Source organism: Bidens hawaiensis, unplaced genomic scaffold (genome assembly GCF_021521415.1).
Source record: "Bidens hawaiensis isolate Kalapana, Puna unplaced genomic scaffold, B.hawaiensis_p1.1 tig00024238_1, whole genome shotgun sequence".
In the NCBI taxonomy this organism is placed as follows: Eukaryota; Viridiplantae; Streptophyta; class Magnoliopsida; order Asterales; family Asteraceae; genus Bidens; species Bidens hawaiensis.
The window spans coordinates 209995-226268 of NW_027493812.1; positions in this window are offsets into that span (position 1 = coordinate 209995).

Sequence of the window (16274 nt, forward strand, 5' to 3'; positions counted from 1 at the left end):
CATAAGTTAATTAATAGAGATCATACCAGAAGGTCTAGATAGACCTAAGTTACCATAAGTGTTGAATTCTCAATGATCCTTCAAGGAATAGCTTTAGGATCCGGGATCCTTAGATTTTTGATCTTCACAAAAAACTTAGTAAATCTAGTGCAAATAATTCATAATGTTAACTGGGATCAAACCCATTAAGCTGGGGACAAGCCCAAATAATATACTGGGGACAAGCCCGTGCAACTGGGGACAAGCCCGTGTAATCTGGGGACAAGCCCGTGTAATCAGGGGACAAGCCCGTGTAATCTGGGGACAAGCCCGTGTAACCTGGGGACAAGCCCGTGTAATCTGGGGACAAACCCGTGTAATCTGGGGACAAGCCCGTGCAATCTGGGGACAAGCCCGTGTAATCTGGGGACAAGCCCGAAACTGGGGACAAGCCCGAAACTGAGGACAAGCCCAAATACGGATGTTAACTGGGACTCGCCCAAACCGGGATTTAGCCCAAACGTGAGATAACATGAAAACGTTATAAACCGTTGGTATGGTACGTCTACCATAAATCGTAGGATCCTCCATATAGCCGGAAACAACGAAATTGTCAGCCACTAAGCGTGTACTGGTCCCGCTGCCCCGGACTATACATCGGATAGCGTGCGCTACTGGCGATCGTAAGAAAGGTGAAAACCTTTAAACCTTTGAGGATATTACCATCGGGGGTCATATCCAAACGTGGGCTAGGCCAAGAGAACAAGATAATACCTCAAATGTAAAGGAGAGGTAGCCAACCTCTTGATCATCAAGTAAATTATTATAATCCAGCATGGTTACTCAAAACTTGGAAAAAATAAAATGTTAAGAATATATTATCCTTAAATTAATAATAATAATTCAAAAGGAATAATTGATTAGATAGATGTTACCGATTTTGGGATCCTTTATCCTTTAAGGATAATATTTCTTCCAAGGATAGTGGATCCTGATCAGAAAAAATATTTCTTGAGGTGGATGGCATTCCATGCTCTTAGTAACCTATTGCCTTCCATTGTGAGCAAATGATATGCCCCCTTTCCTGCTTCTGACTCAATTTGATAATGTCCTTCCCATTTGGGCGCTAGCTTCCCATCAGTCGGATTTGTTGTGTTTTGGAAGGCTTTCCTTAATACTAGATCTCCTTCTTGAAATCTTCTGATTCTTATATTCTTGTTGTATACCCCAGCTACCCTTTGTTGATAAGCTGTCATTCTAATCTTGGCAAGGTCTCTGAGTTCTTCTACAGTATCCAAGTCTTCAAGAAGGATTTCTTCATTGGCTTCAGGATCACGGATGCTTGTTCTTGCCGTAGGAACCACCATTTCTGTGGGAATTACTGCTTCTGATCCAAACACCAATGAGAAAGGTGTTTGGCCTGTTGCATTCTTTGGAGTTGTTCTGTCTGCCCAAAGAACATAAGGAAGTTCTTCAGCCCATTTTCCCTTCTTGGATCCTAGTTTCTTCTTCAGATTATTGATGATAATTTTGTTGCTAGACTCCGCCTGACCGTTAGCTTGAGGATGTACTGGAGTAGAAGTTATCATCTTAATACCCCAACTATCACAAAAGTTAGTGGTTCTTTTCCCGATAAACTGAGAACCATTGTCACAAATAATTTACGATGGAATACCAAATCTAGTAATAATATTTCTTTTAATGAAGGATATCACCTCTTTTTCGCGTACTTGAACAAAAGCTTCTGCTTCTATCCATTTTGAAAAGTAGTCTGTCATTGCAAGCATGAATACTCTTCCTCCTGGTGCCTTAGGTAGTTTGCCTACAATATCCATACCCCATTTCATGAAGGGCCACGAAGAGGAAATAGGATACATAGGCTCTGCTGGCTGGTGGAGGATGTTTGCATGTATTTGACAAGCATCACATTTCTTTGAATATTCCGTTGCATCTCTTTTCATTGTTGTCCAGAAGTATCCTGTTATCAAAATCCTGGAAAATAGGGCTCTACCTCCGGTGTGATTACCACAACCTTCATGAAAATCTTGAGCACCTCTTGAATTTCAGGATCCTCGATGCACCTCAAGTATGGACCTGTAAGAGATTTCCTGTATAGCATATCATCTAATAAAATATATTGTGATACCTTGAGTTTGAAGGATTTGGAATTCTCTATCGTTGGGATCTCTCCTGTTTGGATGTGCCTCTTGATTGGAAGGATCCATGATTCTCGGTTATTTGAGGATAATGGATCCCAGAGTACAATCTCTTTGTCGTTTGTTATTTCTCCAACTTCTTGTTCTCCTATTGCTGGTGAGAGAATATGAATGATCGGGATCTTCGTATCTTTTGGAATTTTCAAGAATGAGGCTAAATTTGCCAAAGCGTCTGCCCCATCATTTTCTTCTCTTGGTACCTGTACAATGCTAAATAACTCGAAGGATTTTGCTAATTCCTTCACAACATCTAGGTATTTGATTAGTTTTTCTCCTTTAACAGCATATGAGCCATTAAAGTGGTTAGCAATCAATAATGAATCTATATATACTTGAAGATACCTGATCCTCATGCACTTAGCTAATTGCAAACCTGCGATCAAAGCCTCATATTCTGCTTCATTGTTCGTTGTTTGAAACTCATAGGCTATAGACTGGGGTAATATGTCCCCCCGTGGAGATTTCAGTAGGATCCATAATCCTGTTCCTCTTACATTAGAAGCGCCATCGGTGAAGAGTATCCAAGGATCCTTAGTCTTCTTTAGTTGTTGGACCTCCAAGTCGGCTTCATTTTGTAGATCACTAGTGAAATCAGCCACAAAGTCTGCGAGTGCTTGTGACTTGATCGATGTTCTTGGCTCGTATTGGATATCAAATGCACTTAATTTCACAGCCCATTTGGCCATTCTACCTGATAATTCTGGTTTTCTAAGAACATTCTTCACATGATAATTAGTTCTCAAAATAATAGGATGGGTTTCAAAATAATGTCTTAACTTAGTAGAAGCCATAATGAGTGCAAGAATTAATTTTTCTAAATGAGAATACATGGCTTCCGCATCTAGAAGACTTTTACTTACATAGTAAACTGGATGTTGTTCACCTTCATGATCCTTTACCAAAACGGCACTTACTGCATTTCCTGAGACATCTAAGTACAGATATAAGGATTCTCCATCCATAGGCTTCATCAGAGCTGGAGCTGAGGATAAGTAATCCTTCAAGGCTGTAAGCGCGGCCTCATGCTTTTCCGTCCATTCAAACTTCTTATTCTTCCTAAGGATGTCATAGAAGTCCTTGCACTTCTCGGAGGACCTCGAGATGAACCTATTGAGAGCAACTATTCTTCCCGTGAGCCTTTGTACATCCTTTGTGTTTGCAGGAGACTTCAAATTGAGGATAGCTTCAATCTGCTCGGGGCTTGCTTCAATTCCTCTTTTAGTCACCATATATCCCAGAAGTTTTCCAGCCTTAACACCAAATTGGCATTTTGACGGATTTAATTTCATGTTATATTGGTCGAGGATATTGAATGCTTCCTCGAGGTCTCTAAGGTGATCCTCGGCTTTCTTTGACTTCACTACCATATCATCTATGTAGACCTCCATAGTCTTACCCAACTGATCCTTGAACATCATGTTGACAAGTCTTTGGTATGTTGCCCCTGCATTTCTTAGTCCAAACGGCATAGCAGTATAATAGTATATGCCGGTAGGAATCATGAATGTTGTATCCTCTTGATCAGATGGTTCCATTTGAATTTGTTGAAATCCAAAGGAAGCATCCATAAAGGTAAGAATTTCATGTCCTGCCGTAGCATCCACCATGGAATCTATATGTGGTAATGTGAAAGGATCCTTGGGGCATGCCTTGTTTAAATCAGTAAAATAGACACACACCCTCCACTTTCCATTCTTTTTTGAAACAATGACCACATTAGCTAGCCATCGAGGATACTGAACCTCTCTGATCATACCGGCCTTAAGAAGTTTTTCAGCTTCTTCTTGTATGATCTTGTTCCTCTCAGGAGCGAATTTCCTTCGCTTCTGATGGACGGGTTTAACAGATAAATCAAGGCCGAGTTTATGAGTGATTACCTCTTTTGAAATACCTGTCATGTCCGAGTGCTTGAAGGCAAACATAGATCTTCTTTGTCCTAAGAAGGATATTATATCCTCCTCAATCTTATTAGGGATACTGTATCATAAGAACACCTTTATTTCTGGATCCTCGGGGTCCAATGATACTTCTTTAAGGTCTTTCTCCCGGGCTTCCAGCACGTCCCTAGGATGTTGCTGTAATTGCTATGCCATGGTTGGCTTGGCTGTTGGCTTCATTGACGATGAATAAAAGTTCTTGGCCTCCGCTTGGTCACCCACTATCTTCACAACTCCCCAAGGAGTAGGTAGCTTGATGCATTGGTGATAAGTTGAGGCTACTGCCTTTATTCCATGGAGCCAGGGCCTACCTAAAATAACATTGCAACAGGAAAGGTTATCTATAACACAAAATTTTTTATATGAATTTAACCCTTCGATATAGATTGGTAGGTTGATGTCCCCTAATGTCTTTTTGGTTTCACCACTGAAACAGACTAGCACTGATGTTCTAGGAATGATCTCTGAATCCGGGATGTTCATCTTCTTGAGAACATCATGTTGGATAATGATGACCGAGCTGCCACCGTCCACTAGGATCCTGCGTACATAGTGGTTAGAGATAAATAAAGTAATAATCAAACCGTCGTGGTGAAGATCCTGAATGTTCATCTTGTCTTCCTCATCGAAGAAGATTCTCTTCTCTGTTGTTAAGGTGGTCGATACTATTGGTCGGTCTCCATTATCCATCTTGATCTCTTTGGCCAGTCTTTTTGCTGAAGAGAAGGAAGTTCCACATGTGTCTGAACCTCCGGAGATGAAATTGACTGTTTGCACATCCAAATTGTCCAACTGAGGATCCTGGATCCTTGAATTGAAAAAGATTCTTTGATCAGTCACTCGAGTAGTGGGAATGAGCAGTCTTCTCTCATCGTCTAGTTCGAATTCTACTACGGGACTTTCTTTTATAGCACAAGAGTCTTGAAATAATTCGTAATCTCTGGAGACAAAGTTGATCACATGTTCATCTGGCGGTGGTGGTGTTGCTTTCTGTGGAAGGTCCTCAGGATCCTGAATCTTGGATTTTTTTCTTCCCAAGAGTTCTTTAAGTGACCCTTGCTCAGGAGGTAACCAATTTCCCTCGTTAAGCCGATGCACTCGTCTGTTGCGTGGCCAAAATCTTCGTGGAAGGCGCACCACTTAGACTTATCCTTGTAGCCGACAGTCTTCTCATTCTTTCGGGGCCACCTTCCCTTTTCTCCCAGATCCTTCATGGCACAGATCAGTCCATGAGTATCCACAGAGAAACAATAATCGGAGATGCAGGGATAGTCTTCATCGTCATCTTCTTATTCAACTGCCCGTACGTTCTGATTGTTGAACTTGGCGTACGGCTTCGAATTGTTGTTCCTATTCCATGATCCTTTATTCTTTTCGGGGGTTTCTTGTTTTGTTTGTCCCCCAAGAAGATCCTGGATCCTTCTATCTTCTTCCAATCGGATGTATCTCAATGCCCTGCTCCTGACTTCGTCTAATGTCCTGCACGGAGTCATCACCAAATCATCATAAAAGGGGGAGCTCTTCTGAATTCCCATCTTGAATGCTTCAACAGCAGTAGTCATGTCAAGATTTGGGATTTTCAGAGCTTCCTTACCGAACCTGGTAACGAAGTTCCTAAGGGATTCATCACTTGGCTCGATAACACGATATAAATCACTGGTTAACCTTTCAAATTTCCGACTACAGGAAAATTGATTGTTAAATAAGTTAACCAAGTGAGAGAAAGAAGTAATTGAAAAGGGAGGGAGACTTAGCAGCCATTTTAGCGCAGCTACCGTCAGTGTGGACCCAAATCCTTTGCATATGCAAGCTTCTTTGAGTCTCTCCGGAATTGGATTGATTTCCATCCTTTCCCTATATTGCGCCACATGTTCTTCAGGATCAGTGGTCCCGTAATAGGTCTTCATATTCGGAGTCTGGAACCACTTCGGGATTTCAGCATCACAGATAGGTGGAGCGAATCTGGATAACTTGTGACTTCCCTCTGGTATCTCAGGATTCGGACGTATCACCCTGGGAACACTGGATATCATGTCCTTGAGTTTTTGCAACCCCGGGAACACTCGGCCATCGCCTGGTTGATACCTGCATCCTGCATGGAACCATGGTTAGTGTCTAAGGATATAGGATCATACCAATTACCTCTATGTTGGGTGAAGCTTGGTATTCTGGACGAGTATCTGGGATAAGAGGAGTCAGCAATCGGAGTGGGTCCTCCAGAAGCTATGGTCTGCATGGGGATTATGTCCCCATCATGGACTTCAGAAGATCGTAGATGTTGGATTCCTGAGGATCCTTGATTCTGAAAGAAGGATCCTTGAGGTTGAGAATTATAGGACCCTTGAATATATAACCCAGAGGATCCTGGTGTAATGACGGAAGATCCCTGCTGGAATAGCGAGGATCCTTGAGCCTGTTGACCCATGGACTCTTGTTGAAGGATGGATGATCCTGACTGAAATAATGAGGATCCTTGAGCATGCTGACCCATGGATCCTTGTTGAAGGATGGATGATCCTGGCTGAAACAGTGAGGATCCTTGAGCCTGTTGACCCATGGACCCTGGTTGAAGGATGGATGATCCTGGTTGAAACAGTGAGGATCCTTGAGCCTGTTGACCCATGGACCCTAGTTGAAGGTTGGATGATCCTGGTTGAAACAATGAGAATCCTTGAGCCTGTTGACCCACGGACTCTTGTTGAAGGATGGATGATCCTGACTGAAACAATGAGGATCCTTGAGCCTGTTGACCCATGGACCCTGGTTGAAGGATGGATGATCCTTGTGAAAGCTGAGCCATGGATCCTGGACTAGTGAAATCCAGCATCCTGGGCATCAGAGGAGTGTGATCCTCTGCTGACCTCTTATTCTTCTTGAGATCTTCTATCTCACGAAGGATCCTTTGGTTGGTCTTGTTCTGCTGCTCCATATATGCTTTAACCTGCGAAAACATAGATGAAACATCATTGTTAGTATTAACCATCGGGGCAGCAGCAGCGGTTTTTGAGCTCTGGAAAACTGGTAGTTGCGTCTTTCTTCCAGCAGCAGCAGTTCGTTGTGCTGCCATGATTGGCGGAGGCATCGGTGGAAAAGTCCTTGATGAGATAGGGACTGATGACGGCATGGTTGATGAAGCAGAGGTTGATTGAGAGGCCATTGATAGTAATATGGGTATGAAAAGGGTTGAATATGATAGGAATAATATCGATTATAGCACTAATTTTTTTGAACAATTTTCTGCTAAGGATAATGTATCCAAATCTGTTAAGTGAGGTATAGTGCTAACGCAATGATAACAAGTGTGTAATCGTAATATTGGTGAACGCAAAGGTTGATCACGAGGGAAAAAACCCTTAATCACGATAATCTTACTACGGTCAAAACTTAACAAGGTAATCTTTGAACAAATCGCTTCGGTCAAGGATTAACAAGGTAATCGTTGGTCGAATCTCTTCGGTCAAGGATCAACAAGGTAACCTTTGGTCGGTTATTATGTGATTATCGTAATCCCCGGCATAAAAAACCCCCAGACGGTGAAAACTATCACAGTCAAGTATATTAATAATAAAAGGTGTTTACAAGTGTTGTGGAGTAAATGATCGAGAGTATAAGGTAACTAGTGAGTAGAGAGAATGTATGATTCTACTCTAGTGTGTGTTAATACATGTGTTCTCCTACTCGATCATAGCTTGGTTATATAAGAAAATACAAATAACTATATTCCCTACTAATCCGGAAGTCTTCCACTAGCTGCTCCATGATCTTTGACCACGTGCTCCATAAGTCCAGTAGCGAGATAAGTGGATAATAAAAGGTGTTTACAAGTGTTGTGGAGTAAATGATCGAGAGTATAAGGTAACTAGTGAGTAGAGAGAATGTATGATTCTACTCTAGTGTGTGTTAATACATGTGTTCTCCTACTCGATCATAGCTTGGTTATATAAGAAAATACAAATACTATATTCCCTACTAATCCGGAAGTCTTCCACTAGCTGCTCCATGATCTTTGACCACGTGCTCCATAAGTCCAGTAGCGAGATAAGTGGAAGAACAAGTCTCAAAGCCGTTGTTGATATTTAAATATCAACCTTCATATGAATTCGTCCATTAACAGCTATGTTGAATTAGGATCTTGGATCCATGCTCCAGCTAGAGAATACTCTGTGAGGATAATTGATGCAAGTACGTCTTAAAGTTGCCACACCTGTCTAACACATCACCATACTAAACGCAATCATTAGTAAACAAGTAAAACCGAGGATCGTTGATCCTTTATATCCTAATACATATTTCAAGGATAAACTATCCATAAGATAGTCACGGATAAAGGATCCTCAGTATAAAATTCATGGCCTAACAGTAATTCCCACAGAGATGGTGGTACCTATAGCAAGAACGAGCATCCGTGATCCTGAAGCCAATGAAGAAATCCTTCTTGAAAACTTGGATATTGTTGAAGAACTCAGAGACCTGGCCAAGATCAGAATGGCAGCTTATCAACAAAGGGTAGCTGGGGCATACAACAAAAATATAAGGATCAGAAGATTTCAAGAAGGAGATTTAGTTTTGAGGAAAGCCTTCCAAAATACAACCAATCCGGCTGATGGGAAGTTAGCACCCAAATAGGAAGGTCCTTATCAGATCGAGACAGAAGCAGAAAAGGGGGCATATCATTTACTCACGAAGGAAGGCAACAGGTTACCAAGAGCATGGAATGCTATCCACCTCAAGAAGTACTTTTTCTGATCAGGATCTAATATCCTGTGAGGATATATTATCCTAAAAGGATCAAGGATCCCCAAATTTGGTAAAATCTATCCTATCATTTATCCTTTTCAGTTTCCTAATTTTCAATTTATGGATAATATATTCTTAACGATTTGTTTCTTCCAAGTTTTAAGTATCAATGCATGATATTAATAAGATGTGTAATAACCAACAGGTTGGCCACCTCTCCTTTACATTCAAGGTACTATACTATTTCCCTTGGCCTAGCCCACAATTGGAGATGATCCCCGATGGTCATATCCCCTAAGGTTTAAAGGTTTTCACCTTTCTTGTAAATAGATTTTCTACACCCTCGCCTGGAGCGCACGCTATCCAACGTATAGTCCGGGGCAGTGGGACCAGTATACGCTTAGTGGCTGACAATTTCGTTGTCTTCGGCTATATGGAGGATCCTACGATTTATGGTAGACGTACCATACCACCGGTTTATAACGTTTTCACGTTATCTTACGTTTGGGCTAAATCCCGGTTTGGGCGAGTCCCCAGTTAACATCCGTATTTAGGCTTGTCCCCAGTTTCACGGGCTTGTCCCCAGTTGCATGGGCTTGTCCCCAGTTTATTATTTGGGTTTAGTCCCAGTTAACAATATAAGTTGTTTGCAACACACTTTCTAAGTTCATCACGAAGACATAGTTCTATGGATCCAAAATCCTAAGGTTATTTCTTCAAGGATCATTGAAGGTTCAATACTTATGGTAACTTAGGTCTAACTAGACCTTCTGGTATGGTCTCTATTAATGAATTTATATTGTCTTAGTTGCAATAATTTTAAACGTTTTAATTTAAAAGGTTATCCCTTTAAGGATATTCTATTATAAAAACTTTTGTTAATTTTTAAGGTTACTTTATCCTATAGTTTGTTTTTTTAAGAATATTCTATCCTAAATATTTTTCATAAGTATCTTTTATCCTAAAATCTTTTACTCAAGATTATTTCTCAAAACTTTCAATAAAGCTAAAGTTATATCAAACAAACTTTTAAAATAAATAACAAGCTGATAGTTGAAAGTTCCATATTATTAAGCATAAGTCATCTGGACTTACCAAAATCTTTAACCCGGATTTCACCATACAAAAAGATGGACCATCCACCCGGGTTAAACAGGTGTTACTAATTGTTCTTAAGTGCAGGAAAATAAACATCAGAGGCACCAAAGGCTTCATCCCCACAAACAGAGAATCCATCCACCTTCGGTACCCTTGGAAATTGTCTTGAGGATCAGTGATCCTTAGACCTACTTACTATTGTTTATTACAAACCAAGTTATCCTTAAAAACATCAACACGAAACACAAAAAAAAAGTGGGCTCGGGCCTTGTCTTTTATATCCTTCGTTGCCCACTTATGCTGCATCTTCACCCTCAGCAGCACCTGCTCCTTCACCACCTTCAATCACATCTTTAACCACGCTCGTTCCAGCAACATCCTCCTCAGCCATCTCAGTATCCTCATCACCACCAAGAGCCGCCAAGCTAGCATTCCACTTCTGCACGTTCCAGGTTTCCTTATCAAAAGCGGGATCACCGGCCTCCGTCGCCATCTTAATCCTCGCTTGAAGCACTGACCTGGCAGCCCACATCTTGGCATCTTCCGTCGCTTTCTTGACTTCCTCTTGGCGCTGGGTTTCTGCTGTGGATATCTGATCCTCGAGCTGCTTCTTGAGCTGGGCTAAAGCCTTGTCCTTGTTGACCATCGCATTCTCTAACACAGATAGCTTGTCACACATCTGGCCTACAATCTTTTCATAATGCTCTTTAAAGGCAGTCATAGCCTCTGATCAACCATATAATCAGGATCAGCAGGATATTGGATCCTTAAATTCAAGATTTCAGGATACAAGATACTTACAGAGAGGACTGTGTCATACTGGGTTTCGGGATCAGAGGACCTCTTTCTTTTGGAAGCCGCAGACTTAGCTCTAGTCGTTGCAGTCTTGGGTTCGGAACTGGTGGCCGTATTGAGGATTTCTTTCTTAACATCTTGAGGTGTGAGCATGCTGTCGATGTCTTCTAGAGAGAACTTGCTAGCGGACTTTTGGGACTTCTTAGCACCTGCATAAACCCGGTTAACAGATAAGTACTCTATACAGTGTTATTTATTTAAAAATTTTCAATAAACTTACTTGACATATTCGAATCCGAGGAGATCTCGCAGAAAGCTTCGATGAATCGGGCTTGAAATGTTCTAACTTCGGTATCCAGTGCTAGGAACCGTTTTGTTCTTTCCTCTATTCCAAGTAATTTCGCCAAAGAAGCAAAGTTCTCAACTGCAAACAAAGAAAAGACTCGAAGTTAAATTTGAAGCATCAAGGATCCTTCTATTTTTAAGGATCCAAGATCCTACCCTTTCTAACCCACTTTGAAGGAAGGTCATTCCCTCCAGGTATGGAGTCACGTTTTACAAAGAAAAACTTATTCCTCCAGAAGGAATCGTTTATAGTGACTTTCGAGATAGGGTGGGGTTGTCGAGGCTTGGATTTTAAAATGAATTGGGCAGGACCGTGGGTAGTAAGTGTGTAAATATGGGACAGTTCTTGAAGGCCGAAGTCGATTTTCTCATCTTCGATAATCATTTCTATGGTGCTAAGAACCCTCCAAACCATAAGCATAGCCTGTATATAGGATATGCCGGTGGAACCGAAGAAGCTTTGAGTAAAGGGGGGAAACGGATAACTATAGCCGATCAGGAACGGACAAGCCGGAAAACAAACCCAGATTTTGGAGTATACATCACAGCGGACGCTGGATTCGTACGATTGAAATATGGTTTTTGGTGGAAACAACGAACGGAACTCGTCAACCTCGGGATCCGTGAGTTTGCAAATCTCGATATAAGGGTTGGCTATGAGGCATTGTGGCTCCATCTCCGATAACTCAGAGTCATCGAAATATTGCTCGGAAGGTTAAGAAGGAGGCAAAGAAGATGAAGTGATAGACATTATTATCAAAGAAAATGAAAGAAGAAAAAGATGGATACCTGATACGTCGATTGGATGTGTGATTATAAAGATATAGGGCGGCATATATAGGCGGTTATTATTAACTCAAGGGCCAAATGGTAATTAATTCTGACAAACCGTTCCATCATCCAGTTTTTGCAGAAGTTTGAAATTCAAAATGACAGCTGTGTTCCACTATCACCCGCCATTTTGGAGGCAATTGTTAGGGCTGATATTTTCTCTGCTGAGGATATGTTATCCTAGAAGATGTGACTGGATAAGTTATCCTCCCGAAGAGTTCCAGAACCATGTCGAAGATCAAGGATCCTCAGAGGTTAATATAATTAACAATTTTTTCACATGTGTAGGTTATTGTTCAACAGAATTAACGGCTATATGACTTGGTCCACCTTAAATATCGCTACTGGAAGCTATCAGCAAGTGGTCAATGAACGTTGTAATGGTAGTGGAATAGTGGCAGATAGTTAGGAATGTTAGTTACATGTATTTTCTTTATATACATCGATATATGATCGATTAGATATCGTCACTTGTACTCTCACACACTTAGTGCAGAAATCACAATTCTCTCTACACGTTAGCAATTATTGTAACATCGATCTAATCTCCACAACCATCGTAACACTTTTTTGTTATTAATAAATTGGTGATCGACGAGTTGTCATCACCCGGGGTTTTTTTCTTTTGATCTGAACAAGATCAAAGGGTTTTTCCTCGCAACAAATCTCGGTGTTCACTTCATTTTCATTCATATAATCGTTAAAATTAGCATAGCACTATACCTCACCTTTACGGATTTAGATACATTATCCTTAGCTGATTTTTATCCAAAACACATATATCATTTATAAAACAATCACACATCACACACTTACCACTTAAGGTAAGTGTATTAATTAATCACATCGAGTATGCACACAGACCAGAAACTTAACAAAGAAATGGGGCTAGAAACTCACATTGGTCTGATTCCTTTTAGAGTTAATGGTAACTCATTTCCTTAACTAGGGCGCGGATAACTGTATAACAATAACATGTATCAATTAACTAGCCCTATAAATATCATATTTCTAGGGTACTGTAACCCCTAGCTACTGGGGGGGGTCCGGGGGCAACGCCCCAGGCAGCAAGGTTCTAGGGGCGGCAGCCCCTAGAAGGGTCCAAGGGGCAGAGCCCCTGGCTGGGGTTAAGCTGCCATGTCAGTTTGGAAAAATTTTATTTTCCATAATAAGCCTTTACCAAAGACCTTATCAGAAAAACTGAAGTTCAGTTATTTAATCAAATCGAATCTTCATTTTAAACGTTACCTTTCATTATTAATTATTTACTTATTCTTATCTTAACCATCATATAAGTCCATGTATATCGTTGACATACGTATACGTCGTATATCTTTCATTTATTTGGAAAATCACTTAGGCCCATATAAGTTTCAGGGGCGTATAAGTCCCCCCCCCCCCCGGGCGCATAACTTATGCCCGCATAAGTTATGCGCCCGTATATGCCACTCTTAATCAACATCTAGCGTATAAGTTACACCACGTATAATTTATACACCCGTATAACTTATACGTCGTATAAGTTATATGTTCGTATAACTTATGCGCTACGTAACATATATGTGCATACGTATGCGCCAAAACATATGCGCCCGTATAACATATACGGCGCATATGTTCAGTGCAGACCTTCTTCGCGTTTTTAGGGTTTTTCCTCGATTCAGGCACCATTAGCCGCCGTTAACCACCATGGTTGGCCAGATTTTGATCGTTTATAACCCAGGTAGCTTCGGGGTGTCCAGATCCAAGCTAAGGTGGCCCTTAAGCTCGTTTTTGGTTGATTAAACACCCGAAATAAAGCTAGATCTAGATTCAAACGGCTCATTCGACATTCCGGGGCTGTGGTGTCAGGTTCTAAATTGTTGGGTCAGCTGAGATAAATGATTTCTTACCTTCGGTTGGTCTTGGATCGTTGAATAGAATAGTGTAGAGAGTGTTTGGCCTAAGTGTGTGTTTTTTATGGTGTAGGCTAAGGTGTAGAATGATAGAGATGGAAAGCATTTAGGGTTTAAGGGGTATCTATACTCCCTAAGCCTATGGACCTTAGGCCCATTTTTATTCTATGTCCATGATCTAATTCCATCTATATCGGCCTACCATCCTTATATCTTTATTATTATTTATTATTATTTTTCTACTAACTCAAACTAATTCTTCTGGCGTAATTAACATTTAATATTATTTATGGAAATTTTGGGATGTTACATCATATGATCGTGGTAGACTCACTCAACTATTATTCAAATGCATATGGTCGGTTCTCCGACTTCTAAGCATGACTAAGTCTACTAGCCATTTTGCTATTAATCTACAAGCGTAACCTACAAGCATAACAGTTACTAAAAGTAAATAGGGTTTCACGATATCGAACCTTTTAAGGATCCTAGGCGGCAAAATATCTTTCAAGATCCTAATAAAGATTTTGACCCACAACAATACCGGCTAGGTTGATTTCAACTTTTACATTGTTTAAAAGTACTTTAAGAAAGAGAGAAATATTAAAAATGACTTATAATAATTTTGGTGTGAAGCCATCACCACTTTGGTGGGGTGGTAAAGGCTTTGGCCTTTTGGTGAGAGGTCCAGGGTTCGATTCCTGGCATTGGCGGTATAATGTAAATAGTAGGAGGAAAGCTTGTATGTTCAAAAAAAAAAATAATAATAATAATAATAATAATAATAATAATTTTGGTGTGAAGGATCATGCTCTTGTCCCGTTTGTAGTTGATGACTAGGAAAATATTAAATACTAGGTTAGTGTCAAGTGTAACACACGGTTGAATAATATAGAAAACGTCAAATATACATATATAAATTACATAATTAGTATTATAATTTTATAAATTATAAGGCATTAGATAATGAATATTAATAAATGGGTAATTGCATGATTGAAATTAAAATTACCGCTCTAAAACTTTTGTTTTTATTAAAACAAAACAACATATAAAGCATTAAACAAAATAAAAACATACTAATAAAAAACCTTCATCATCTGTTAGGAAATCTTTAGGTAATGAAGCGTATGCTATAAGCCTCAAAAACTATGCAGCATCTGAAAAGTCTTGTTTCTTTTACGAACATTGGAATAGAAATACATATACAAGATGATAAATTCTAAAACAAAGAAAATTAGAAAAATAATAAGTTACAAAAGAATACACCTTCAATATATAAAGTTTGAACATCCATTGATTCCGCAATACGAAAATTTATAAAACATATCACATACAAAATTGTATATGATTTAATGTGAAAACATTATATTTACATATCATTAATCTTCTTCCTTATAAACTTTCGAAAATTTTCTTGTAGACAACATGTGTTGTATGTCCTAGAACCATGTTGTCTTATTCCAATGATGAACAACTGTTAATCTAATTGTGGATCTTCTTTAAAACAATCTCATACCATTCGATAAGCTTGAAACCAATTTTGTGAATCAAAAATTATCTTTAGATATTTAATTATTTCATTATCTTGGATATCGACCATTGATTCAGCGTCAAAGAAAAAAAATATTAACAAATGTAAATTGAGATTGTATAAAACTTTTTCTATAGGATTGTAACTAAAAAAATATTAAACAAGTTGAATCGTTCATATCCAAAACCAGTTTGCCGATTTTTTATTTTTTATTAGTGTCACAGAGGTAGAGATGTAGAGTTAAGAAAACTAAGGTTTAATAGCTATGTAGTTTTGTGGTAAAAAATATATGATTTATATAATAGTAATATTAATTAAACAATTTCCTTTTACACAACATAAACAATACATGTTGAACAATATATAAAGCATGCATACCAAGATGAATCCGATGATAAAATAATATAACATGATAATAAGTGAGGTTGAAAATTGAAGAAGTTGTTTTGAACAAAAATTACCAAAGCAATATCGTAATCAAACTTAGAATGTGACATAGAGTGTTTTCCAAATTGAGTGATAACGAGTTAAATAAAGTAACATGTGACATGAGATATACAAGGAAAACTTTTGATCCATGTCAGGATCTCCGGCACAATACCTCGGGAGGAGATAAATATCCGCCTGCCTTAAAAATATTATTAAGATAAAACGTTGAATAAAGCTCAAGAACTAGTTTCCATGGCGTCTAAGTTACAGAAAGTGTGAGCAAGGGTATGTGAGCATATGTGTTACTATGCCATGCATCAAATTCATAATATAATAACATAAAACAATTGGTATCACGGAAATTATGCTTCTTTACTAGGTATTCAACTTAGGCAGCACTTATATAGTCATTATAGATCATTCTTCACGTGCAATTTACTAATACTTCGTTTTTACTGCAAGACTTGTTCTTATAGCC